The 27,368-nt window shown below is 36.3% G+C and overlaps 1 protein-coding gene across 9 annotated transcripts in view; it reads right to left on the reverse strand.

Annotated features, from left to right (window-relative positions):
- LOC131433096 (RIMS-binding protein 2) overlaps positions 1–27,368 on the reverse strand; it is a 258,477-nt gene that overhangs the window by 212,193 nt on the left and 18,916 nt on the right. Inside the window, exon 1 of one of the 9 annotated variants that reach the window (XM_058599884.1) lies at positions 13,170–13,861. The exons of 1 other annotated variant lie outside the window; for it this stretch is intronic. The gene's annotated coding sequence lies outside the window, so the exon portion shown is untranslated. Of the gene's footprint in view, positions 1–13,169; positions 13,870–27,368 lie in introns of those variants that run through there. 7 more of the 9 variants (XM_058599886.1, XM_058599888.1, XM_058599890.1 and 4 more) reach the window with 7 other exon arrangements.

A 27,368-nucleotide genomic window follows, 5' to 3' on the forward strand; every position in this document is an offset into this window, starting at 1 on the left:
CTCGAAGCTAATAAGCAGTACTACACCGAGCTCGGTAAATCTTAAATAAGGTAAACAACCATAAAGTGACTTATACACTTGATTTTCGAGTGGAAAATAACTTGTTTCATCATCGCAAAATCTTACGAATCTCATTATATCATTAAAGTAATTTCTGAGATATTATAGAGATTCTCCCTAAAAGGCATTTCATCAAGTGAAATCGTGAACGTTTGAGTTTGTTCTGAAACTTCAAAACATCTCTTAAATGTTTCGCTGCAATATTATGAATCCATCGAAAACAACTTCAGACTTGACATTTCAACTGAGCGGATAATTGTTGCTAAATACCGGTAAAAACTAGACAAAATCAATTCTAACTTATTCAGAATACATATACGTATAAATAGCTAAGACTAATTGAAGCAAAAGTTTATAATAAACTCGTGCAGAGTGCTTTGTTGCATTGTGTATTCCGTTAGACTAACACAATATGAAATTAATCATATTGTGTGCACGAACAGACCGAAAATATATAGATGCTAGATTTTTTTTACTAGAACGAGGGTAGGGTAAAGTGTTATAATATGCCCCCCTTAAGAAAACATTGAGATATTTCTAAATGTACTGATATATTTTCTTCGAGAATGTATGTATTTCTTTGCAATACGTCTGAGGAACATACTTTTCAATGATTTCGGAAGAAGTGATGAGAATTGATTGATACAAACACATTTTCCAAAACGACCACATTCTCATTTTTTTCGCTTGCCGTTGGCATAATGCCCCAGCAACCGAATAATATGCCTCACAACAAATCAGTGGTATGCCCCACAACAATGATGCAATAAGTCCCTTGAAATGTCGATATAGAAGAAAAGTAGATAAAGAAGATATTCGTTGCATCAGAAATCAATTGCATAATCAGTTAATTACAATTGGAAACCAACATTTTGTATACTCCCAACGCTACTTTTTGTTTTAATAACCGTTATAAATCTTTAAAACAATATTTTAACTCGAACCATACCGTTGAATCGAAGGTGGGGCATAATGTCCATAGACTAATTGTTATGAGAAAATTCGTATATCAAAGAAATGGTTTTGTTTCTCTAGATATTTATACTGTAAATAGAGACATTAGCACTGCTGAAAGTTAATTACTAAGTTGCAACCGACCATTAGACGTTTTACACGATTAATATGCTTGTTTAGTCGAAGCAAAACCTTACATCGAGAAGCTATCTAATGATATTTTCAGTTTTTTTCATATTTTCCAGCAAACCACAACTGCCAAACTTGCATACCAGAAAGATCTTACGAAAAGATAACATTAGAGATAAAACTTTTGTTTAGAAAAGTCTTGAATATTGAAAAAAGAAAGGGAGGCGTTTTGGCCAGCGAAAGGACGCTTTATAATACTTTCCCCTACTAGTGGCAAAGCTAGCACACCTACCCAAATTTCTTGAAGCAGTAAACCACTCGTTGCGTGTTTCGGCAGTCCGAAATGGTCAACGAAAAAGCAAAGAACTGGAATACGCTAAATTTATTCCGTGGCACGTCTTTTCCACAATCGTATTCAGCATGAACAGTAAGAACAATTGTTCAGCCGACTGCAAAATTCACTATAGTTAAGAAGCTAATAAATTAGCCGTATAGCGTCGAATGCGAATAGTACTGATTATGTTCGTCGTAGCCTAATTCTATGATTTCGGTACCGTCAAGAACTCGTGTTCTTACCAAACGAATTTGCCGGTTAACCTCTATTTGAGTTTTTTAGGGGATTCGGTATGGGCATGAATAGGGGAAAGTATTATAAATCGCCGCTGCTGGCCAAAAGGTCCCCCTTTCTTTCTTAAGCACTCAAGACTTGTCTAAACACAATTTTTCTCAGTAACACTATCTTTGCATAGGATCTTTCTGCAATGCAAGTTTGACAGTTGTCGTTTGCTGGAAAATATGACAAAACTGAAAATGTCAATGGACAGCTTTTCGATGTAAGATTTTACTTCGACTAACTAAGCTTTTTATGCATATGAAACGTCTAATGGTCGGTTGCTACTTAGTAACTATCTTTTAGCAATCCTAATGTCTCTATTTACGGTATGAAAATCCAGAGAAACAAAGCCATTTCTTTGATATACTAATTTTCTCATAACAGTCACTTTACGGACATTATGCCTCACCCTAAAATTCAACAGTATGTTTCGATTTCAAATATTGTTTTAAAGATTTATAACGGTTTTTTAAACAGGATCGAAAATGTTGCATCCCAATTGCAATTAGTTGATTACGCAAAAATTTCTGATGCAAAGAATATTTATTTTTCTGTTGTTTTTTTTTCTATATTGACATTTCAAGGGGCATAATGCATCATTGTTGTGCGGCATAATATCTCTTGTTGTGTGATATACCAGTGATTTATTGTGAGGAATATTAGACGGCAGCTGAGGCATTACCTATGTCTAAGGCAAGTAAAAAAACTGAGAATGTGATCGTTTTGAAAAATGTGTTTTTATAAATTTATCAATTTTTAGTCACTTCTACCAGAATTATAGAAAATAGGGAGTCGTATTGCAATGAGATACCCATATTCTGGAAGAAAATATATTAATTCATTATTACATTCAAAAATATTTAAATGTTTTCTCATGGGGGGGCATATTATAATACTTAACCCTACCGGTTTTGTTCCAAGTACACATAACTATTTCTTATTTTTACGTTTCGCCTACGGCTCATAGGTGCACCGACAATTAGTGTTGAGCTGCTCACGCCACCTAACGGTTCATTATAAACCGCTAAGCAGAAGTTAATGCTTTTCTTTAGGGGAGACCGGAGCTAAGCCGGACACTTTGAAGAAATTGAAACAAGCATCCATTTCAACTAGGATTTTATCCAAGTTTTCTATATCGTTGAGTAGATTCAACCTTCAGTAAAAATTCCCAACTTGTTGTTTAGCAAAATATGTATTGGTTTCCGTAAAAAGATGACGCGATGAAGTGACCAACTTAAAATTAAAAAATTCAGAATCTGTGGGGTTAAATCTAACACTCTATGGGGCGAAACCGGACATTTCTTGGGAATTCAAAAAAACACCCATTACACTTAGGCTTTTACTCATTTATCAGTTGTGTCTTGTTAACAAATCAATGACAATGTCTTAAACAAACTGCTAGCCTCTTTCGGGGAGTTACTTCTAATAAGAATGTAGTGTCACGCTTTCTAAGATACGATAGAATTTTACTCAACAGCGAGTTGAAACAGGCTTCTGACATTTGGAAATATTTCTTGATCTCGTCATTCACTTGCTGCTTATATAAGATGGTGAATTCACCCTCAACTGCTCTTTTTCGCCAAAATCTTCTTTCTTTTTGTTGTTTTTAAACTGCTGATTATCTTCGTCATTCAGAGCAATTGCAATTACGGCCAATTCTTCATTGAAAAAATGTGTCATTTTCGTGAGGAACAGAAAAACATCAATTGCAACAATTGTGTATATTACTAATAGTAACGGCAGCGACACGGAAAGTGTACGATATGATGAGAATATTCTACATATAAATCCCTGTACGTTGCAGGCCCGTTCCGCATACGTCACGGCCTAGTGTGAATAGCACTTAACACGTGTTCGTTTTACTCGGAGTCAGAGTCGCCCGCGTGTAGGTTCAAAAACGAAAACGGTATAATTGAGCGCTAAGAATATAGGTATTGTCTCAAAATTCAACGCCCTGCAGTACCAAATTATTGATGTTGAAACTGTCTTTGAAGTCTTTAAGCCTATTTGATCACTTCGCTACATATAATGAACGTTTTAATTTGATTTATTGTAAATCTAGTTTTAATAAGTGATAATAAGTAGAATTTAAATATAGATCTCAATATTCAGGTATGTTTCAAAAATCCGTTAAGAATTTCAAGCAAAAAAAATATGTGTCCGATTGAGCCCACTTTTTTTGTACGGCTTAGCCCCGGACAGACAATTTATTTTCAAGATACAATAACAATTTTATTTTCCACGTAATCGAAATCTGTTTGGCCCCGTCTCCGGACTAACCCCGGTCTTACCTACGTTTTGTCTTAGAATCGTCAGCAGTTCAAATTGAATTGCTGAGTGCAAACTTAAATAGTTTAACTTGAACCCCTAAACAGACGTAAAATTAATGCTTTTTATTTGGAACCGAAGTTCCATAGTAGTTATTTAGGTGTTTTGATATATTTGAGGAAATGTATTATTTTGTACTCGTTAACATAATTATGTTGCAATATGTGCAGCCGTCCGACGCATCTCAGCATGATTTGCTGATATGTGGTGATGAAACCTTCATGCCCCATGGTGAATGGATTAACTTTAAAAATAGTAGTTTTTTTCCACAGCGAGAAGCTTTATTTTTTGCACTACATTGCCCTGCCTAGATTATGGAATGAGGTTAATTTATTCACTGAGGTGGAAAAAATGTAATTAAAATTGAACGTGTTACGGGCGTAGACGACAAGCAGAATTTCAAATGAATACAGGAGAAGTGGTTCGATCGATAATTATGGCACCAGTTATGCGGTGCTTGTAATAGCGAACTTTACATACTGAGATACAATGATTATGATAGCCATTCAGTCGCTAGTTTCAGAAGTCACATAGCGTTTAAAACCGCTCCGCTCGAGGGTTCGTGTATTGAAAAGAGTCACCAACTCGGATGTTACCGCCAGTAAGAACCGAATCGATGCAAAAATGAAGAATGAAACCGTAACAATTTTGCGATGAAGTTAAGAAAGTTTATGTGCCCCAAACACAACTATAGGATTACTTCTAAATGAGAAAAAGTATCGCCCAGTGGAAAGATTCAAACCTACAACCTATTATTAACCGAATAGTTTCCAAAACTTTGATTCACCTGGTTCTTTTGACATTTGTATTTTGTCATGGCTTATCATCATTTTCTTGGAAAGATTAAAAGGAATGATAAAAATAAACAAAGAAAAGTCTTCTGTAGTAGATAAGTTGAAAGGACGGCACAAAACAGAAAGAATCAAATTGTTTTGCATCACCAATTAGCAAATGCCAAAATGCACATTTAATAAATGTTTCCGAATGTTTCAAAGATTTTTCAAAAGCAACACCATTTAGCTTTCCCGGAAGGATGCACAACGATTCACAATATTGATGAACAAAATCAAACTCGGCCGCTTTGGAGGGATGCGCGAATTCATTCACTCCAGTAAAAATGATAAACCCCTCTGACTATAGTCACATGGGAGGAACGATAGTTTTCCGTTCCACAACAATTTGCCGTATACAGCACACGTATCCAATTATAATATTGGCACTAAAATAGCTTCGAAGAGCGAGGATCGACACGAGTGGCACGATCTTCTGAAAGTCCGTACAACTTTTTGGCTTCGCTGACGATATTGATATTGTAACACGTAACCTTGAAAAGATAACGGAAACCTACATCGGACTGAAAGCTGAAGCTAGGCGTATCGGACTGGCCATAAATGCGTCGAAAATAAAAAAAACATGAGAGGAAGAGGCTCTAGAGAAGAAACACTACGTCTCCCACCACGAATATTGATAGACGGTGACGATATCGAGGTGGTTGACGAGTTTGTGTATTTGGGATCACTGGTGACCGCCGATAATGACACCAGCAGAGAAATTCATAGACGCAGGGCAATCGTGCGTACTTTGGACTCAGAAAAACCCTTCGACCCTCATTAGACCGGTTGTTCTCTATGGCCACCAGACCTGGACTATGTTGGCAGAGGACCAATACGCCCTCAGTGTTTTCGAAAGAAAGGTGCTGAGAACCATCCATGGAGGAGTGCAGATGGAAGACGGAACGTGGAGACGGCGTTTGAATCACAATTTGCAACAGCTGCTAGAAGAACCACCCATCGTACGGACAACTAAAATCGGACGTCTACGATGGGTTGGGCATGTCATAAGGATGACGGAGAACAGCCCAGTGAAAATGGTTCTTGAATCTAATCCGACTGGTACAAGAAGAAGAGGAGCGCAGCGAGCAAGGTGGATCGATCAAGTGGAGGGTGATCTCAAAAGCATCCGTGCCTTGAGTGGCTGTCGACGAGCAGCCATGGACCGAGTTATGTGGAGACGTATTCTTGATACAGCAAAGGACACCCCAGGCCAATATCTATTAGGTAAGGTAGGTAAAGTAGCCTCTTATGAGCACAGAAAATTGGTCCAGCTTTAAATCAGCAACTTGAAATCTGTTGTAAATCTATTATCTAATTCACACATCCGAATATCAATTAGTTGATCGATTGTTTGAATTGTGTAGGCTTTCTCCATTTTCACTAGTAGAATTTGGACGATGGGCCGATGACACTACAGAGGAGTTAAATTAAACATTCTGAAACACAATTTAATATAACGAATTATCCAGTATAGTTTATTATAATAAAATAATGGTGGAACCTTTCATGAAAGCGTATGTGTTCGAAAGTGACGAGTTGAATTCGAATTCCGATGGATGCTGCTGACTTCCGTCATCTATTTCCAAGCTGACCTGTTGTCCATGGATGAGATACTGATATGATTGACGTAGCTATAACGTTCACAACTGATTATCATCTTCCAATGAAGAAAACATTAATTCGCTGGGTTCATCAATGATACAATAGACCTATGATATAACAAGTATGAAATATATCTACGGCTTTCTACATTGATATTTCTAGCACATACGAGATCAATACATGTGCCTGAAAGCGTAGTAGCTTGTGAAGAAGCATATTTCATATCCAACTTCATATACTTGCTCATGAAACCAATAAATTTTATATTATCTTGTTTTGAGACATCTACATTAAAATATTATCTATATAAACTATCATCTGCGTATTCTAACTAGAATATAACAATGATTTGTACTTGATTTCTAAATCACTTTTTGAACAAATTTGGTTTTTAAGCGGTCTAAAGAAATTCTTTCTTTCGCTATATTTAAATCTGTATTTTCAGGAGAAATAAAATACTGATTAATCTGTATATATGGCAACCCTGTTCCGCACGGCATATTTCGAAACGACCCCTATACTATTATAGAGATATGTTCCACATCAATACTTTCATTTTCGAATTGCCGTCGTAATTAAATGTCTGCTTAGCGATTCATATTGAACGGCCGAATTTAGCAACAAGCAGTTCAATTTGAACTGCTCTGCACTGACGAGTCAAAGACGAAACGTAAAAATGACTATGTGCTCGGATACAAAATTTGGCTAGCCCCTGAATGAGAAAAGAACAGTTACCTTTTCTAGCTATGGATAAAGGTACCGTTGATTTGACTATAGATACTAGTAAAAACTGGAACTGTTTATTTTCATTAGTCCTAGTATTGCAGTTTGATGAAAGAAAATGTACTATGAAAGATTCTGTAGCTTGTTGTTAGTGTTCAGAGCAATTATACTGTCACTAAAAAATTATTCAAATCGTAGCTTGAAGCTTAATTATCGAAACAACGACCCAGACACGATGATAAGTAACATTTGCTCAGAAAAGGTTATTTTTACAGAACCGAACTCAGCATTTTTCAGAAAAAACTGCCAACTTCAAACAGAATGCATCGTAAAACATTTGACAAACTTTGCAATATGCTTCATCATTTGTAAAAGATGCACAGAAAGAAATTATGAATTTTACAGGTGAAATAATTCTTCAAACGATACAATTCATAACTACTTAACTTCTCTAATGACACAATATTCCATTCGTACAGAAATTTACTGGCTCCGAGTGTAATTTGCACTCGGCTAGCAAGTGAGACTGTATGAATTTATATGCACGATTTACCAGCCAAGCAGATATGTGCTTCTGTGGCTCAGTCGACTAACTATTGTGTGCTTTGTGATCTAATGTTTTTCGGTTCAAGTCGCGTTGTTTATGTCGATCTTTTGATTTTTATTCCTTTCGTTTTAAAGCCATGTAATTTTCAAATCACACAATTTTATATGTTCTTGAATACATATTTTTGTGAAATATGACGCTCCATTTATGTGCATCTGATAAGATGTAAAGTCACAAGAATTTTTCGAGCTGTGTGGATACTCTGCTGCTCAAAGTATCCCTCTTCCTTCTAAGAGTTGCGAATGCTCTTTAATGAATGAATTAAATCAATCGCTTCCATTTTCCCACTACTTCACTCAGAAAGTTATTTTATACGTATAAAAAGAATCGTTTTTGGTCATTTGTTAATTTTAAATGATTATTCCACGTTAGTTGTCAACGTTTCGAATGTTTATTGCTTCCAAACGTTGGCCATTGACGCGAAATATATATTTTAGCAATAAATGTTTTATTATGATTACACGACTGCATTGATGGAAACTGATTCGATAACAGCATAGTCGAAAAATGACGGAAAATGCTAGCAGGGTTCAGCTTGACTAACAATTATAAAGGGCGATTTTGTGTTGGTATATTTTTGGGAACATTGTTTTTGACAGATCACGTGTTAATTGTCGTTTGGTCTATAGCTGGCAAAGTGGAATGAAGATCCACTTTCTTATCGACAAATTGTGTTCAGCGACAAAGCGCATTTATGGTTGAATAGATACGTCAGCAAGCAAAATGGCCGCATCTGGAAAGAAGAACAGCCAGAAGCAATGCAAGAGTTACCAATGCATCCCAAAACAGTGACTGTTTGGTATGGATTATGGACCGGTGGCATTATTCGTCAAATCCGGCCGATATGTTGGAGACCTTGCGCATGGAGCCGCGAAATAGAATCATAATCAAACATGAAATTATATTGATTGTTCTATCGGTTCCAATTTTAATGTAACTTTTCTGAATATGATACATGTAAGATATTAGGCGGAAGAAAATCATGTTATTTCGCTTAAAACATGAAATCTAAACTAAAACTCGTTTTTACCAATAGTGTGAACATAGCATCACCTGATTTTTTCTTTCTTGTCCGATTACATCTTCTTAAAATCATTTGTTGTACTTAAAATATCGATTCTCTTTTGACATCCATTTAAAAACAGGTTTGAGATTTTGTTAGGATGATAGTTGCCTAATTAAATACAATTCAGACGGTTCATCACTTTCCGTCACCGTCTTCGGAACGTCAGCCTCCGTCGAACATAGTTTAATACTTTCTGTATTGGTTGAATTGCATTCAACTAATGTTGATGTTCCGTTGCCGTTCTATACCGGTGACGGTTTCCTAACGGATCATGTGAATCGCACATAAATTTTTTCCACGCTCATATGGCTACACAGCTCGAAAAATTCTTGTGATTTTACATTTTATCAGATGCATATAAATGGAGCGTCATATTTCACACAAATTTATATTCAAGATCATGAAAAACTGTGTGATTTGAAAATTATATGGCTTGAAAACGAAAGAAGTAAAAATCAAAAAATCGACATCAACAACGCGACTTGAACCGAAAAACATTAGATCACAAAGCACACCAGTTAGTCGACTGAGCCACAGCTGCAATATCTGCTTGGCTGGTAAATCGTGCATATAAATTCATACAGTCACACTTGCTAGCCGAGTGCAAATTACATTCGGAGCCAGTAAATTTCTGTACGAATGGAATATTGTGTCATTTGAGAAGTTAAGTAGTTATGAATTGTATCGATTGAAGAATTATGTGACCTGAAAAATTAATAATTTCTTTCTGTGTATGGTCAAAGAATGCAAAAATTACTTTTTGAGCGGTTAGTAGAATGAACTAAATGCATTTAAAATAAAATTAACTCCACTTAATTCCACTATAAAATCTGAACTATTTCGTCACTAATGTCACGAGAAAGTAACAAACACAGACACTATTATTTCGGTATGCTATTTGTCACTTTCATCAGTGTATCAGTTCTAAGTCTCTTGGAAGGAAAGTACGATGCTGTCTTTTTTGTACTAGTTTAGGCAAATCATTTGTTTTAATAGCAGATGATTGACAAAACTTAACAAAATAGTAGTTAGTAACTTGAAAAAAAGTTGTTGAGCATGTCTTTATTGAAGATCATAAACTAATGACATGATGAAGGGTTTAGAAATATATAAAATTAACTTAAACTAAAGTTATTACCTAAAGATAAAAAAAGAAAAAATATAAGAAGCCACATTCTAAAAAACAAAACAAAAAAAAAACAATATAATCACTCAAATAACGTTATGTTTCCATACATAACAGATCGGCTGAAAAGTTCGTATCGTTTCTATGAGAGGGCGCCACTAGAATTATATCCATACCATTTTCGAATTGCTCCCTCATCCACCGTATTCTCCAGATTTGGCCCCCAGTGATTTTTTCCTGTTCTCAGACCTCAAGAGAATGCTCGCTGGTAAAAAATTTAGAAGCAATGAAGAGGTAATCGCTGAAACTGAGGCCTATTTTGAGGCAAAGTACAAATCGTACTACAAAAATGGTATCGAAAAGTTGGAAGATCGCTATAATCGCTGTATCGTCTCTGATGGCAATTATGTTGCATAATAAAAACGAATTTTGGGAAAAAAAGTGTGTTTCTATTAAACGATACGAACTTTTCAGCCGAACTGTTATGGCTTGAACTTTGAATACGTATGTTAGGTTCCGGAAAACGAGTTTTTTCAAAATTAATTTCTATTTCATTGTAGAGATGGCTGATGAACATTACACTTATAAAATATGGAAGATCTAACAGTGCAAGATAATGCATTAGTCTTTCCAACAAAACTGTTTTTTACTCAATTATAGATTTATGGTTACCGCGTTGAAGTACGCTTTTGTGAAGCCCACAATTTGTACTTAGTCAAGTCAGAAATCATTTAAAAATATATTTTATAATAAGACTATTTGAATGACAAGATAAATTGCCTTTAATTATAGAAATGGAATAGAATACTGGAAAACCCGGTTTTCGACCTGAGCATCGGAAACCCATAGTGTTATATACCATTCGACTCACCTCGACGAGATCGGAAAATGCATGTGTGTGTATGTGTGTGCACTCTCCACAGATTTTTTCAACGCTCAATTTTCTCGGAGTTGTGTGAACCAATTTCAACAAACTTAGGCTCGTTTGAAAGTAACTATTGAATTGTGGATCAAGTTAGAAAATCAAATGGCTGTGATTTCTGGTTCCGGATGGTAATAATGGTATAAGAGACGTAACCCACAAAACGCATTGTTTTAAATCACTCAATTTCCTCAGCGATATCAGAGCCGATTTTTGCAAGTCTAAGCTCGTTTGAAAGCTACTATTTCGGATGAAATTCAAAAATCAAATGATTGTCGCTTCCGGCTTTGAAGATATAAAAGTGCAAGGAACTCAACCGACAAACCGCACATTATTCATCGGCTGAATTTCCTCGACTCAACGAATTTCGATAAGCTTATGCTTATTTGAAATCTCAAACTTGGACTGGTTATGTCGAACAGTTCCGGCTCGAGAGATGTAATCTTATAAATGACGTTACCGCCAAATCCCAATCTTTTTAATGCATTATTTTTTCGGAAATTAAAAAAACCGGTTTCGAAAGATTTAGACACATTTGAAATCTATTATTATGTATCTACGCAATACTAATGGCCGAGAATTGAATCTTACTAATCTTTCCATGAGACTATTTAAATGGTAAGAGAAAGGCATTATCACACAACTACGAAGATTGAGGAAAGTTTTTTTATAGAGTCAATCGCAGAACATGTTACGAGCTACCATTTACAAGCCTAGAAAAAGTCGTGTAAATTGAAATATTCTGAGACCGCTAAATACTCATTTTACAGCTGATCTTACACATGATTAATGTATTCTGACATATTTTTGAATACTAAAACAAGTAAAACTACACACCTGCTTAAAAAGTGATTTATTTGACGCATATTGAAATCATTCTTGTAAAATACAGTCATTCTACGAGTTAGGTTCCTGTGTCATTGCGTCACCCGTTGAACTGTGTCATTGCGTCACTTCCACTTTCATAATTTTTTGCTGTGTAGCTCGAGGTGTTTCATATACATTACAATGTACTTTAGGTGAAAATTCACACTTCGAAAAAAAAAACATTGTGATTTTACATCCTATAGGATGCATATTAATGGAGCATCGCATCTCACGTAAATTTACGTTTAAGAACATGTACATAAAATTCATTGAAATAAAAAAACAACACTGATAGCGCGACCGGCGACTTGAACCGAGAATCATTGGATCACAACGAACGTTTGCTAATTGACTGAGCTACAGAAGCACACATCAACTTGGTGCAGGTAAGTGGTGCATCCATCATTAAGTCATTACAAATGGAATTTCCCGTCATTTGACAAATTAAGTCTTAATGAATTGCATCATATGTAGGATTAGACCATCTGTAAAAATAAATTTTTTCGTGTGTTGATTAACGTAAAATATTTATGTTACCAACGCGAGTTCTACTATATGTGTAGTGAGTTCGTATGATTGGTTCTGAGGTTTTCATTGCAAAAAAATATGAAGCAATATATGAATAGTCATAAGTTAGTATGAGTCACTTTTAAAGATGTAATTCATTTTATCTTGTTCGATTTCTAGTCATTTGGATTCTTACGAAGTCTACCCGACTCGATTGCGAACTTTATGATTTTGGGAAGTTTTCTCAGGTCTGAGAGGCATGATCACAAGATCTTTTACATAAAAAAGTCTGTAAGTCTAAATGCTATAGCTAAAACTTTAATGCAATTCTATAACTTATTGCCAGTAGATAAACTATTTCATAACCAACATTTTCACAACTTTTCCCTTAGTCATTGACACATATGATAAAATGTTGTGGAGAATGAAATCGTTTTAAAAATAGAGCGTCAGTTTGACTATAAAAAAAACCTCCACGTCAACGCCAACGCCAATGCAATGCATAGATGTCAGATCATTGGAATTTTCCATTTAAGTCACCCATTAACATACTCGCCTCACTAATTGACCGAATACTTCCGGTGTCAGGACCCGGAAGGCTTCCCCCCTCCGGCAGTGATGGGACCACAGACTCACATTTGCGCGCGGCTTTCCGCAACCGGTGCAAACCAGCTCTTCTCACCAAAGCTTTCAAATGTAATTTGTTTACCTTCGTTGGTTGCTTTCCCATCCTCTCGGCCGACCGATGGCTTACCACGGGAAATGATCTGTCATAAAAACGTCCAACCTCCCATTGCCCCCGAGCTCATTGGGAGGGTCGTAGTCAACTCACCTGCTACTTCCTTTCACCGATAGCTGTTCGCATTTGCTCTAGGCTTATTCTCGCTCTCACTCTGTCACCAACACACGACGTCCTCACGCTCCCGGATACGGTGCCACTCTCACACTGAACGGAAAATGGGAAAATCCAAGATGGCCACCGTCACCTGTATGTTATAAATTTTCTTTTCCTGCCTTTCGAAACTCCTGTAAGTTGAGTTTCGAATAAAATTAGAACTTTGTCGAACTCGATTAACGCGACTGATAGCTAAGAAGAACAAATTCCGACTGCGAGTCAAGTTTTTTCAACAAGTACGAAAATTTTCTGCAACGGTACTCTGGACAAGATATTCACAGTGAAAAGTATGTTCACTGCTGTCGCGGGTGTTTCGACGCTATTTCACAACCCGAAATTCCTAACAAAACTACTTGGATTGAATATTTTCAATTCACTTTTTTGGCTTCCTAATTTTCATTTGAGCTCGAACTAAAACGATCCATAGTTCACTAACTGTTTCTGAATTCCAACTAAATACACTTTAGACACTGAGCCTCAGGATCAAATTTTTCTCACAAGGGATGGAAGGTCAAATCTACACTGATGATGGTTTTCACAGCAGAACCGAGTAAAAGAGGCAGTAATCAGCCAACAGCTCCTCTCCAGGGAAGATCCTAGAGTCGTTCTCTCGCAGAGCCACAGTCCACTGAAGCAATTGTACAAATCGGGAGCTTTTAGACAAGTGCCATTATGAACTGAGCGGCCATCGTGAGGGAAAATGTCAAACGTGCGATGCAAGCTTTGCTGGTTGTTCTCTCGCCTTAGCTTTTCTCTCTCTCTCTCTGCTATTTATACTTCAGCAAAATTATTATTGTCACTGGGTAAGCTTTTCATTCAACATTTCAAAGGGGTACGCTAAAGCAAAGTTTCTCCCTTCTCCAGCGAGCGTACGTTCTGTCTCTTTGGGAGCGTAGTTCAACCGAGATGAGAAACGCAAACCAGAGAAAAAAAACTCAGATTTGCAGTCCGTTGCAGATCGATTTAACAGATGTTTCATCTGAAAGGCTTTCTGGTTTTTTGAGATGACTGACTGATTAATTGTGGGCACGTATGTACACGTGGTCCTAATTGGTGCATGATTGAGAGACATGGTATATCGCATTCAGTGTGACGCAACGGAGCTTGCATATCCGCTAGCAATTAAAATCTGATGCTAATAGGTTTTGCTTTCTCTCCACTACTGACTAGTTGGTGCAGTACGGATGGATTCATGGAACGATTGTGCAGTAGCAAGAGAAATCCAGAAAATGGTTGTACAGAGAAGCCATCACATGGCAAATTCTATTAAGTGAGATAAGAAGGAAGGTCGAGATTCGTTGACGGGTTCATTTGTAGGTTAACTAGTCAGTACTTCAGTTAGCGCTGTTTGAAAACCATTTTGAATTACGTTCTTGAATAGTCAATAGTGGTTTTCTAAAACAAACATTACATAGGGTTTTGAATTAAAACAATAAAGTTTCCAACATTATTCACATTGAAACCGAAAAATATACATTTGTGTCAAGTAACAGTTTGTTGATATTTTTTCTTTTCAAAATTTATAACCAAAGTTTTGCATCCGATGATCGGAACTAAAATTTAGATTTCAAGCTTGTTTAAACCCATTATATCTTCTCAAAATCTATGCGCTATTCCACACTTATGATGAAGTTGTACTCATTAAAAACGTACATTGACATTTTAAATTTTAAAAAACAATTATTATTCATACCTCCATCCCTGGTTGCTACTCCATTACTGATAGGGATAAACTGAACTTGTACAGAGAATTCCTAGATGAAATCACCCAAGGAATGGAAAAGGATGTTATACCATGTTCACACTATGAGTTAAAACAAGTTTTAACTCTGATTTCATGTTTTAAGCGAAATAACATGTTTACTTTTGCGTTATTTCATATTCAGAAACGTCACATTAAAACATGTTTTCCCGAAATAACATGATATAATTGTCAGTAAAGCACAACCCTGCTAGCATTTTCCGTCACTTTACGACTATGTCAATTGGCAAGCTGTTCAACAACAGCAGTTTTCCATCAAAGTAGCCATGTAATCATAATAAAACAAAACTGTTACCAACGCTGCCAGGTATACCGATTTTTCGGTATTTATACAGATTTTTGCCGTCTATACCGCAATACAGATATGTACTCCCGAAATACCGATAACTCACGAATCATACAGATAAGTACCGATTTTGGTTTTTAGCTTGTATAGACAAGAGAAAAGGTTATCGTAGGACCTTTTTTTTTGCTCACCTCTTGGTGACATTTTCTACTACTTATGTAGAAGAGAATCGGATACCGATATGGTACAGAAAGATTTTTGCGCCGAATACAGATTTTTGGAAAAACGACCTGGAAACGCAGACTGGTACAACCACTTTTGTTTTTGAATTAAAAGATGACTTTTTTGATCATTTGCTGCTCAAAAATATTCGAAACGTTGGCAATAAGCGTGAAACGATAGCTAGGAGAAGTACCTGGCTTATTTCTTATTTTTCGGATGTTGTCAAAATACTTTTTTCTTTCGTACCTGCGGCGTAGGCATTTTTGCAGTTTGTTTATAAACAAACTCAATACCAAGTAATATGTCATCATCTTAGTGTGAACAGTGCGGTTTTAACTTTATATTACTATCGTTAAAACATGTTATTTTTTGCAGGTGTGAACATAGTATTAGTCCAACACTTGTTGTTACTAGAAGCTGTATATACTAAAGCTTGTTGGAATAAAACAAATCAGATCAAAGTCATCGTAAAACAAATTACAGTTATTTAACTAGGCTGCATGAAGAAACTACAATCACCAAACAAAAGTCAACAGAGTACCCGCGAGTCTTAATTGTTTATTATTTTCACTATATCACAACTCCTCTTCTAATATCTATTGAGAATTCCTCGCCGCCAACTTTCAATGAGATATCTGAATCAACTTACTACGACTACAAAATAGGAAACTACGACGCCATGAATACGTTTTTATCTTCACTAGTCTGGAGTTTGCTGCTAATGACGACTGCAACACGGTTGCTTCACTTTGGACAAATATTGTTTTATATTCAATCGATTGGTTTGTTCCGAAGAAGACGCGTCGACAGTCAACTTATCCTCCTTGGTCGAATCCGTTCTTAAAGCGATATAAAAGTGCTAAAAGATGTGCCTTAAAAAAAGTTCTCAAGGAACCCTTCTCTACAACTAAGATCACATTACATATTTGTCAATAACCGGTACAAGGGATTAAATAAGGCGCTCTATTACAACCACCAACGCAGGATTCAGAATAGCCTCAAATCAAATCCCAAACGCTTTTGGAGTCATGTTAATGATCAAAGAAAGGAATCTGGATTACCTACTCATATGTCCTTTAGGGAACATGAAGCATCAACCGTCGATATTTGTCACTTATTTTCCAATCATTTTAGCAGTGTTTTGTCCGCTGAAACTTTGACGAATCAACAAATCCATATAGCAGCCAACAATGTTCCTCGCCGTTCTACGATTGTGTGTCATCCTACAATTACGACAGACATCGTCGAAAACGATTGTCTTAAACTTAAACCATCTACTAACGCTGGACCTGATGGTATACCGTCTTTCGTTCTGAAGAAATGTTCAAGAAGTCTTCTGATGTCATTGACTCTAATGTTCAATCTCTCTCTTTAACGCGGATTTTTTCCTGCTTCATGGAAGAACTCTTACATTTTCCCTGTATATAAGAAAGGTGACAAAACTATTATTTCAAATTATCGAAGAATTGCTGCCCTATGTGCTGTATCGAAACTATTTGAAATAATAATACTGAACTTCATCACTCATCACTGCTGCAGCTATATATCTGATACACAACATGGTTTCATGCCTAAACGGTTTACGTCCACGAATCTTGTGTCGTACACATCATACATCATTCGATCTATGCAAGCGCATCATCAAGTCGATGCCATTTACACTGATTTCTCGGCTGCTTTTGACAAAATTAATCACCAGGTTGCAGTTGCCAAACTCGAAAGGCTTGGGTTCAGCGGTTGCTTCCTCAAATGGCTTGAATCATATCTGACAGGTCGAAATATGACTGTGAAAATAGGAGACAACGTCACTTCACCATTCATTGCGAGCTCCGGAGTTCCACAAGGAAGCCATCTGGGACCGTTCATATTCTTATTATACCTCAACGACTTGAATTTTTCGCTGGAATTCATGAAGCTATCATTTGCCGATGATTTCAAATTGTTCCATCAAGGATTCTGAAGATCCCGCTTTCTTACAAACTCAGTTAGATGTATTCTATAACTGGTGCAATGTTAACAGGATGGTACTAAACGCCTCAAAATGTTCCGTCATCTCATTCTCTCGCAAACGAAACACGTTCACGTATGACTACTCTATTTCGACAGCGGTCTTGGAACGAGTTTCATCAATCAAAGATTTAGGAGTGTTATTAGATTCTAAGCTCAATTTCAAAGATCATATTGAGTATACTATATCTAAAGCTTCTAAGATGCTAGGACTTATGTTCCGCATTTCAAAAAACTTCAACAACGTATATTGCCTGAAATCTACCCTTGAGTACGCTGTCGTTGTTTGGGCACCATATTAGCAAACCGATAAGCTGCGAATAGAAGTTGTTCAGCGAAAATTCGTCCATTTTGCTTTGCGTCGTCTGCCATGCAGAGATGCAGCCAACCTTCCAAGCTACGAAAATCGTTGTAAACTCATCAACCTTGTTTTGTTATCAGTTCGTCGAGATACTTCCAAAGCCATTTTTATTGCGGATTTGATCCAATCCCGAATTGATTGTGTGGATCTTCTTCCACAGCTAAGCGTCGTAATTTGCGGTTAAACTCTTTATTCAGAATCCCTCGTGCTAGAACAAACTATGGATTTAATGAACCATTTGCTAGTATGTGTCGATCATTCAACGTTTGTTCAAATGTATTCGATTTTCATTTGTCCCGCAGCACTGTAAAAAACTTTTTTTCAAGATTTTTCGCCAGCCAGCTTTCCTTATGAATTGAGGGTTAAATTATAGATATTTACAGAAGATAGCATGATAGATTAGTTTACGATAACGTGCCATATATGTATGGATAAATGTAGTCTGTTGGTACGAAAAATAAGTAAATAAATAAATAAATTAATAAATAAAAAAACTATTTATTGCGATAAATGGTTTATCGATTATATTGGTTGATCTGGGCAGCCGGCTACCGAGAGTAAATAATTAATTTATTCACTATAAATCTGGAGTATGATATGTAACCATTTCTATTGGTTATCCGGAGTTACGTGAAAAAACAGTTATTGGTGATCAACGAAACAAAACATTTTCCTACTTTTTATTTATTATACCGATCTATGTTATCTCTGTTATTAACATTGTAATATTAGTGGATATTCGCGAGCTGATTTTTATCATTCAATTGATAATCTTGAAAGACAAGCAATAACCCAAGTAAAACTTTTCTCAGAAGTTAGATGGAAATAGACAAGAAATCATTTTGTTATTAAAGTGTGAGAAAAAATTATTGAAAAGAAACTAACTTTTGAATGTAGTGATAATTTCGTAAAATAGAGCAACCAGATGTAAAACGTCTAATAAACCTGATAACTGCAGGAAAACCCTATTTTATCCAACCTAGCGGTGTAATACAGACTTTTTCATACTATTCATTATCTCCTATATATTGAAGCAAGATTAATCGAAATACTACAAATTAAATAAGTTTAGAACCCAGTTTTGAAGACGTCTTTTGCTTAGATTGAAATACTACTACTACATTCGAATACTACATTTGAATTTAAGTTTCTATCATATTTGATCAAATGAAGTGAGTTCCCTTTTAATGATTTTGACTACTATTCCCGCAATTTCCCGGACCGAAAACTGAATACCGATATAGTGATATTAAGATAATAAAACCATCAGATAATATAAACTACAAACTGAAACCGTTTTGAGCGAAATTTAAAATAATTTCCAAAATTTTATGCACCTGAGATTTAAATGGCAGTTTGAAAAGAATGAAAGGTCTAGTATTACTAAAAACAGTTTGTATGGCTATAAACTAACATGACCTACGAATTAGTTTGAGCACAACTTAGAAAACAAAAAAACTTGGATGTTTCGCCTTTCTCTTATAGAAAGGTTATGCAATCACTGTGAAAACCGACTTTTGAACCGAGGCCCGGAGGGCCGAGTGTCATATACCATTCGACTCAGTTCGTCGAGTACGCAAAATGTCTGTGTGTGTATATGTGTGTATATGTGCGGAGATGGCTGAACCGATTTTCACAAACTTAGATTCAAATGAAAGGTCTTGTGGTCCCATACAAAATTCCTGAATATTATTTGGATCCGACTTCCAGTTCCGGAATTATGGAGTAAAATGTGCAAAAAATTGTGCACTAACTTTTCTCGGAGATGGCTGAACCGATTTTCACAAACTTAGATTCAAATGAAAGGTCTTGAGGTCCCATAAAAAATTCCAGAATATTTTTTGGATCCGACTTCCGGCTCGGGAGTTATGGGGTAAAATGTGCAAAAAAAAGAAAATATGTGTTCTAACTTTTCTCATTTGATGGCGCGACCGATTTTCACAAACTTAGGTTCAAATGAAAGGTCCTGTGGTCCCATGCGTAATTCCTGAAGTATCATTTGAATCTAAGTTTGTGGAAATTTGAGAAAACATCGCTGAGAAAAGTGAGTGAGATCCATTTTGGAATATATGACCACTACTTCCGGTACATCCGGATCCGGAGACCGGGAACCAGGAATCGGTTTGTTTAGTTGCCTACTAATAATGGCTATCGATTTGTGTTGTTTTGAGAACAGTTTAGAAAAAAATTACGTGTTTTGTTTCGCCGGTTTAAGTTACGGCGTACAATATTGAATACACTTTACCCTATAACTCCGGAAGCGGAACTCGGATCCGGATGAAATTCAGGAATTCCGTATGAGAAAAAAAAGATCTCAATGTATCTTTTTTAGTGCTAGCACAATATTCTGTTCGTCACTGATGACTCAGGTCGAGACGGCCGAAAACCGCGAGTGCGCCTCCGCAGAAATCACCTCTGTCTAGTTGCGAGCGTTTGCCCGGATTACCCAAAGATAGGGACTATCCCTCAGTTAAGTCCAGACGAGATGCCGTTTTCCTTCAGGGTCAACTTAAAATTTTCTCGGAGTGGTTTGAGATTAATAGAATGACACTAAATATCAGCAAATGCTCGATGCGGAAAATATGTATAAGTTTAGATTACTGTCTTCAAGATTCCTTGATTGATTGATAGAGTCACATGTGTCAAGGATCTTGACACACATTCTTGACCAACAACTGAATTACAAGTAGCATATTACGTACATTGCGGCAAAGGCTTCTCGTTGTCTGGGATTTGTTCTGAGAACTGCTAAGTACTTCACAGATATATACTTTGCCGAATCCTTCATTTGTCTTAATATCGTAATTGGAATTGATTTAAAATAAAGACAAATGAGAGAAGACAATGTTTATTCTCGTTTGGTTGACCTACAATCGTACTTCTGAAATAATCCAGAAAGACTTGATTTTTTAGATTGATTCATGGTCCTTAGAACAGAATTCCCAAGAATTCATGTTAACTTAATTATTTACGAAGCATCAAAGCATTTGCTATGGTGTAACAGGCAAATGTATGCTTTATTTTCCTATATCTGAGTGCAAATAAAAAATATCTAATTTATCTCGCTAATACTCGTTCGGACCTAACTAAAGCAAAGAAACTTAGCTTGAGTAGACAGGGCAAACGAGGTGGTTACAAGTTTGCATGTGAGAAATCGCGGCTTCTGACGAAATCACCCTTTTTTCGGAACGACTTTCGGTGAAATGGCATTCGACAAAACGACTTTCGGCGAAATGGCTTTCACTTGACTTGACCTCTCCCATTTGAAGGCTTTCTACTACTAACTTGTACGTTCAACGCTCGAAACATGTTCGTCAGTATGGAACCCACATTTCCATAATGGAGCTATAAGACTTGAATCAATACAGGGCAAATTTGTTCGTTTTACTCGGAAAAACCCTTATCAGCTGCAAAAATACGAAACACGCTTACCTGTCTCGATACCTGTTCCGTGGCCTGGTAATTGCCGTTTTTTTACGAACAGTATTGATTGCCAAGCACTACTTACTGAAATCAATATCAATTGTAGAACCCTTCAGAAAAACAATCTGATCAGAATGTCTTTACGTCGTATTAACTATGCTATAGTTGAAATACAGCGAACCTTCAATCTGGTTCAGATAAGATTTCCTTTTTCTACGTTGCTGAATAAGATATTTTTAAGACTTTAGTTGATCTGTTCAAAAAATAACAAGTAGATTGTATGCACTCGGTAACAGAAACACTTACACGCAAGTCACAATTATGTGAACGATAAAATACTAAAACAAATTCAAGACGGATGTAGGTCTAAAGCAAATCGTTAAAATCACAATATTCGGTTAAAATCTAGATTGGAGCAAACAAGTTCAACAAGTTTTGTATAAAACACTAGCATAATTCCGTTTCTAGAAATGACTAAAACGAGTCATGATTTGAGGAAAACAGTATATTTTCATGTTATGATAATACACCATGGTTAAAAGTTCTGGGATCAATATCTATTCGATCTAATTTCGTATTCTAGTAGGGAGTACGCATTGATACAAAATAAGATAAAATTGCAACGAATTCTCGGTAGCCGGCTACCCAGAGCAATAAACACATGATAATATTATAAGTAATAAGTATCTACCAAGATAAATCCTGTTAACTCATTTTCTGTGACCCTTGTGTTGATGCAGAGAATTCCTCGGTCACTAGTAGCAACAAGTGTTGAACTAACGTTCCTTCCCTTCCCATATTGACCTGCATGGGCGTGGCCATCTACGTTATTGATCACTCCATGTTCTAAGTCAGTTTAGGTTGCACGTTGAGCATGATCTACGACTCCTCAAGTATCATGCATTTGGTTCAATATGCAATGTCAGCGGGTTTCTGATCAATCACGAGAAACTCACGGGCGGTCAACTAAGCTAATCTATTTTACCTAGTTCGTCTTATTCAAAATGTTTAGGTGGATCAATACAACTTGTGTTGTTATATCTAAGAAACAAATTAAACAAACTGGATGAACAATGAAAATTTTCTGATTTTCGTTAGATGGTGTCAGATTTCTGTTTATTATCTTTATGCTGTTGATTCACTATTATCCAATGGGTAAAACAACACAATTATGAAAATGAACATTTTCAGTAGTTCTTGTTTTTCAATGTCTGCTTTTTGCCATCACATCACTTGAAGCAATAGGTTCAAAGTGGTATCCGGGTAGAAATTTGGAGTTACGAGTTTTGAAAGAAATACATTCCTAAAGTAACGGTGCATTTTCGGAACATGATTAATTTTCATGGCAGAAAACTTATTGCTTATGGTTTGAATCCTTTTAATTATAAAATAATCAACAATTATCATGACTTCATGAGAAGTTAAAATTGTTGGTTTCATGCTTCTCTAATCATGACAGCAGCAACGGATTTATTTCCGTGCATTGATTTCGTCATTCAACTGAACAATTTATAGCTTCGATGTAGAACTTATGGGAAAACTAGAAAAAAAGAAATAATTTACAGTGCGTGTGAATCCAATAACAAAACGAAAGAATTCCAGAAATTCCAATTGTGTCACTTCAATTTGGTATATCTTGATCAGTTAAGAATTAAGTTTAAATCCGTTTGTAGATATTTTAATACTCGAGTTATTCAATATAACAATACCTAGTATGTTTAGTTGCAGGTGGTAACAATTCGGCTGAAAAGTTCGTATCGTTTAATAGAAACACACATTTTTTTGCCAAAATTCGTTTTTATTATTCAACATAATTGCCATCAGAGGCGATACAGCGATTATAGCGATCTTCCAACTTTTCGATACCATTTTTGTAGTACGATTTGTCCTTTGCCTCAAAATAGGCCACAGTTTCAGCGATTACCTCTTCATTGTTTCTAAATTTTTTACCAGCGAGCATTCTCTTGAGGTCTGAGAACAGGGAAAAGTCACTGGGGGCCAAATCTGGAGAATACGGTGGATGAGGGAGCAATTCGAAGCCCAATTCGTTCAATTTCAGCATGGTTTTCATCGACTTGTGACACGGTGCATTGTCTTGATGAAACAAAACTTTTTTCTTCTTCAAATGAGGCCGTTTTTTTTGAAATTTCGTTCTTGAAACGCTCTAATAACGCTATATAATAGTCACTGTTGATGGTTTTTCCCTTTTCAAGGTAGTCGATGAAAATTATACCATGCGAATCCCAAAATACAGACGCCATAACCTTACCGGCCAATTGTTGAGTCTTTCCACGCTTTGGGTTCGGTTCATCGCGTGCAGTCCACTCAGCTGACTGTCGATTGGACTCCGGAGTGAAGTGATGGAGCCATGTTTCGTCCATTGTTATATATCGACGAAAAAAATCGGTTTTATTTCGATATAACAGCTCCAAACACTGCTCAGAATCATCAATTCGTTGTTGTTTTTGATCGATTGTGAGCTCACGCGGCACCCATTTTGCACAAAGCTTTCTCATATCCAAATATTCGTGAATAATATGCCCAACACGTTCCTTTGATATCTTTAGGGTGTCAGCTATCTCGATCAACTTCACATTACGGTCATTGAAAATCATTTTGTGGATTTTGTTCACGTTTTCATCGGTAACAGCCTCTTTTGGACGTCCACTGCGTTCATCGTCTTCGGTGCTCATATGACTAGTACGAAATTTTGCAAACCACTTACGAATTGGTGCTTCGCCCGGTGCAGAGTCTGGATAACACTCATCAAGCCATTTTTTGGTATCGGTGGCACTTTTTTTCATCAAAAAGTAGTGTTTCATCAACACACGAAATTCGTTTTTATTCCATTTTTTTCACAATAACAAGCGTAGCTTCACTCAAAATGCAATATCTCACAAACTAATAATCAGACAGCTGTCAAATTTATACAAGTATCTTTTGAAGGTTGGTATTAACTGAAAATGGTATGGATTTAATTCTAGTGGCGCCCTCTCATAGAAACGATACGAACTTTTCAGCCGATCTGTTAGTGAGACAGAAAAATGTTTCCTTTGCGACAGAAAAAACAGTCCAATGCAAGATATGTTCCAATGGCCACTTTGTGTTGCAGCTATAAAAATGACACGTTTATGTGTTTTATAGACTTAAACAATCGCATTGGCTCGAGAAAACTTCGATTGGACTCCAAAGAATAATCTACACTAGAGCGATTGCTATTCTACACTTTTGCTGATGAGCAAAATGAAGTGCCCACAACCCGTCATTCGTTTTTGCCTTTCTCATATAAAAAGTTTATGCAATCTCTGTGAAAACCGACTTTTGAACCGAGGCCTGAAGGGCCGAGTGTCACATACCATTCGACTCAGTTTGTCGAGTACGCAAAATGTCTGTATATGTGTATGTGTGTGTATGTGTGTGTATGTGTGTAACATTTTTTTGCATTCACTTTTCTCGGAGATGGCTGAACCGATTTTCATGAACTTAAATTCAAATGAAAGGTCTTATAACCCCACACAAAGTTCCTGAATTTTATTCGAATCCGACTTCCGGTTCCGGAATTACAGGGTGATATGCACAAAAAATGAAAATAGGTGCACTTACTTTTCTCAGAGACAGCTGAACCGATTCTTACAACCTTAGATTCAAATAAAAGGTACAATTGTCTTATACAAAGTTCCTGAATTTTGTTTTGAGCTGACTTCTGGTTCCGGAGTTACAGTATGATTAGTGAAAAAATTCTTATTTCAAATTACTTCCTTATTACTACTTTTCTCAGAGATGGCGTAACCGATTTCAACAAACTTAGATTCAAATGAAAGGTTTCATGACTTCCGAATTTCATCCGGATCTGACTTCCGGTTCCAGAATTATAGGGTGGAGTGTGTTAAAAATTGGATACCATTACATGAAGCGGCGAAACAAAACATGTAAAATAATTTCTTAACTTGCCTCAAAACTATTCCAATCGTCATTGTCAGTAGACGGCCTAACATAAATTCGGCTTTCCTCGTTCTTAGATTTTTGATGAATGACCGAATATTGTAGCCATAGACTAAAAAATGGATCCCAGTCACATTTCTCGAACCAACTTCGATTATACCGGTTTAGGAAGTACTTCTTTTCGTTTCCTCAGAGATGGACTAACCGCCCTGAGTACTGATTCACTATTGTAGGTTATACTAGTTTATGGACAAACCTTTTTGTTTTTTAAGAATCAAAGACAATTATTTTGAAGAATACCACACATTTATATTTGAGAATATGTGAGATATGAGAAAGGCATCATTACACCATTAGGTGAATTAAAACAGGTTTTTGCATTTTCTTTCACTTATTGTGTTGTGTTATGTTCTTAGGAAATTTTTCTAATTAAAATGACAAAACAAGTTGTATTTGGAGGAGAGATGATTCAACTTGTATTGAAAAAACGTGATTAATCCACCTAGCAGTGAGATGATACCTTTTTTTATCAATACGCATGTGTTTTTGCATGGATATTCTTAGGTGTTTTAGTTCTCATGACATTATTTTAATTATCGTCGTTTTAAACGGCAAATTGAGATTTTAATCACTCATTACCCTGTAATGCCGAAACTGCAAAATATATCGAATTTCAATCTTAGCGTGTGACAATCGATTGAACATTCCATGAGATGTCGAAGTAAGTTCCACTTTAGAGTTTTTCGTCATTATTTATGGTACTTCCAGAGCCGGTATTCAGGAATTAGCATAGCCCAAAATGATTCGAATGGCCATAAATTATTACGCCAAACAATTTACATGAAATTTATAAACTCATCATCTGTAATTCCAGAATCGGATAAAATTCACCGATTTTGTATGGGACCTTAAGTCCTGTAATAAAGGGTGATTTTTTAAGAGCTTGAGAACTTTTTTAAACAATAAAACGCATAAAATTTGCAAAATCTCATCGGTTCTTTATTTTAAACGTTAGATTGGTACATGACATTTACTTTTTGAAGATAATTTCATTTAAATGTTGACCGCGGCTGCGTCTTAGGTGGTCCATTCGGAAAATCCGCTTTTTTATCGACAAATTTTGTTCAGCGATGAGGCTCATTTCTGGTTGAATGGCTACGTAAATAAGCAAAATTGCCGCATTTGGAGTGAAGAGCAACCAGAAGCCGTTCAAGAACTGCCCATGCATCCCGAAAAATGCACTGTTTGGTGTGGTTTGTACGCTGGTGGAATCATTGGACCGTATTTTTTCAAAGATGCTGTTGGACGCAACGTTACAGTGAATGGCGATCGCTATCGTTCGATGCTAACAAACTTTTTGTTGCCAAAAATGGAAGAACTGAACTTGGTTGACATGTGGTTTCAACAAGATGGCGCTACATGCCACACAGCTCGCGATTCTATGGCCATTTTGAGGGAAAACTTCGGAGAACAATTCATCTCAAGAAATGGACCGGTAAGTTGGCCACCAAGATCATGCGATTTGACGCCTTTAGACTATTTTTTGTGGGGCTACGTCAAGTCTAAAGTCTACAGAAATAAGCCAGTAACTATTCCAGCTTTGGAAGACAACATTTCCGAAGAAATTCGGGCTATTCCGGCCGAAATGCTCGAAAAAGTTGCCCAAAATTGGACTTTCCGAATGGACCACCTAAGACGCAGCCGCGGTCAACATTTAAATGAAATTATCTTCAAAAAGTAAATGTCATGTACCAATCTAACGTTTAAAATAAAGAACCGATGAGATTTTGCAAATTTTATGCGTTTTATTGTTTAAAAAAGTTCTCAAGCTCTTAAAAAATCACCCTTTATTTGTTTTTGAAGTTCGATTTGGTCTTTTTTGAGAAAATGATTGAGCTTTGAGAATCGATTCGATACTGGAATCGGAATTCTAAAATCGGTGTAGCCGAAATCAGTTAAATTCACCTGAGGAGTGTGAAGACATCTTTGAGAAATTGTAGTGCGAATTAAAATTTGGGGGTACATTCCGAATCCAAAAACGAATACCGTTCAAACTAATAGAAATTTATTTGGTAATCGACTATCCAAATCTGCACCTGTAATTTATGTGAAATTGACATTTTTATACTAATC

Source organism: Malaya genurostris, chromosome 2, assembly GCF_030247185.1.
Source record: "Malaya genurostris strain Urasoe2022 chromosome 2, Malgen_1.1, whole genome shotgun sequence".
NCBI lineage: Eukaryota > Metazoa > Arthropoda > Insecta > Diptera > Culicidae > Malaya > Malaya genurostris.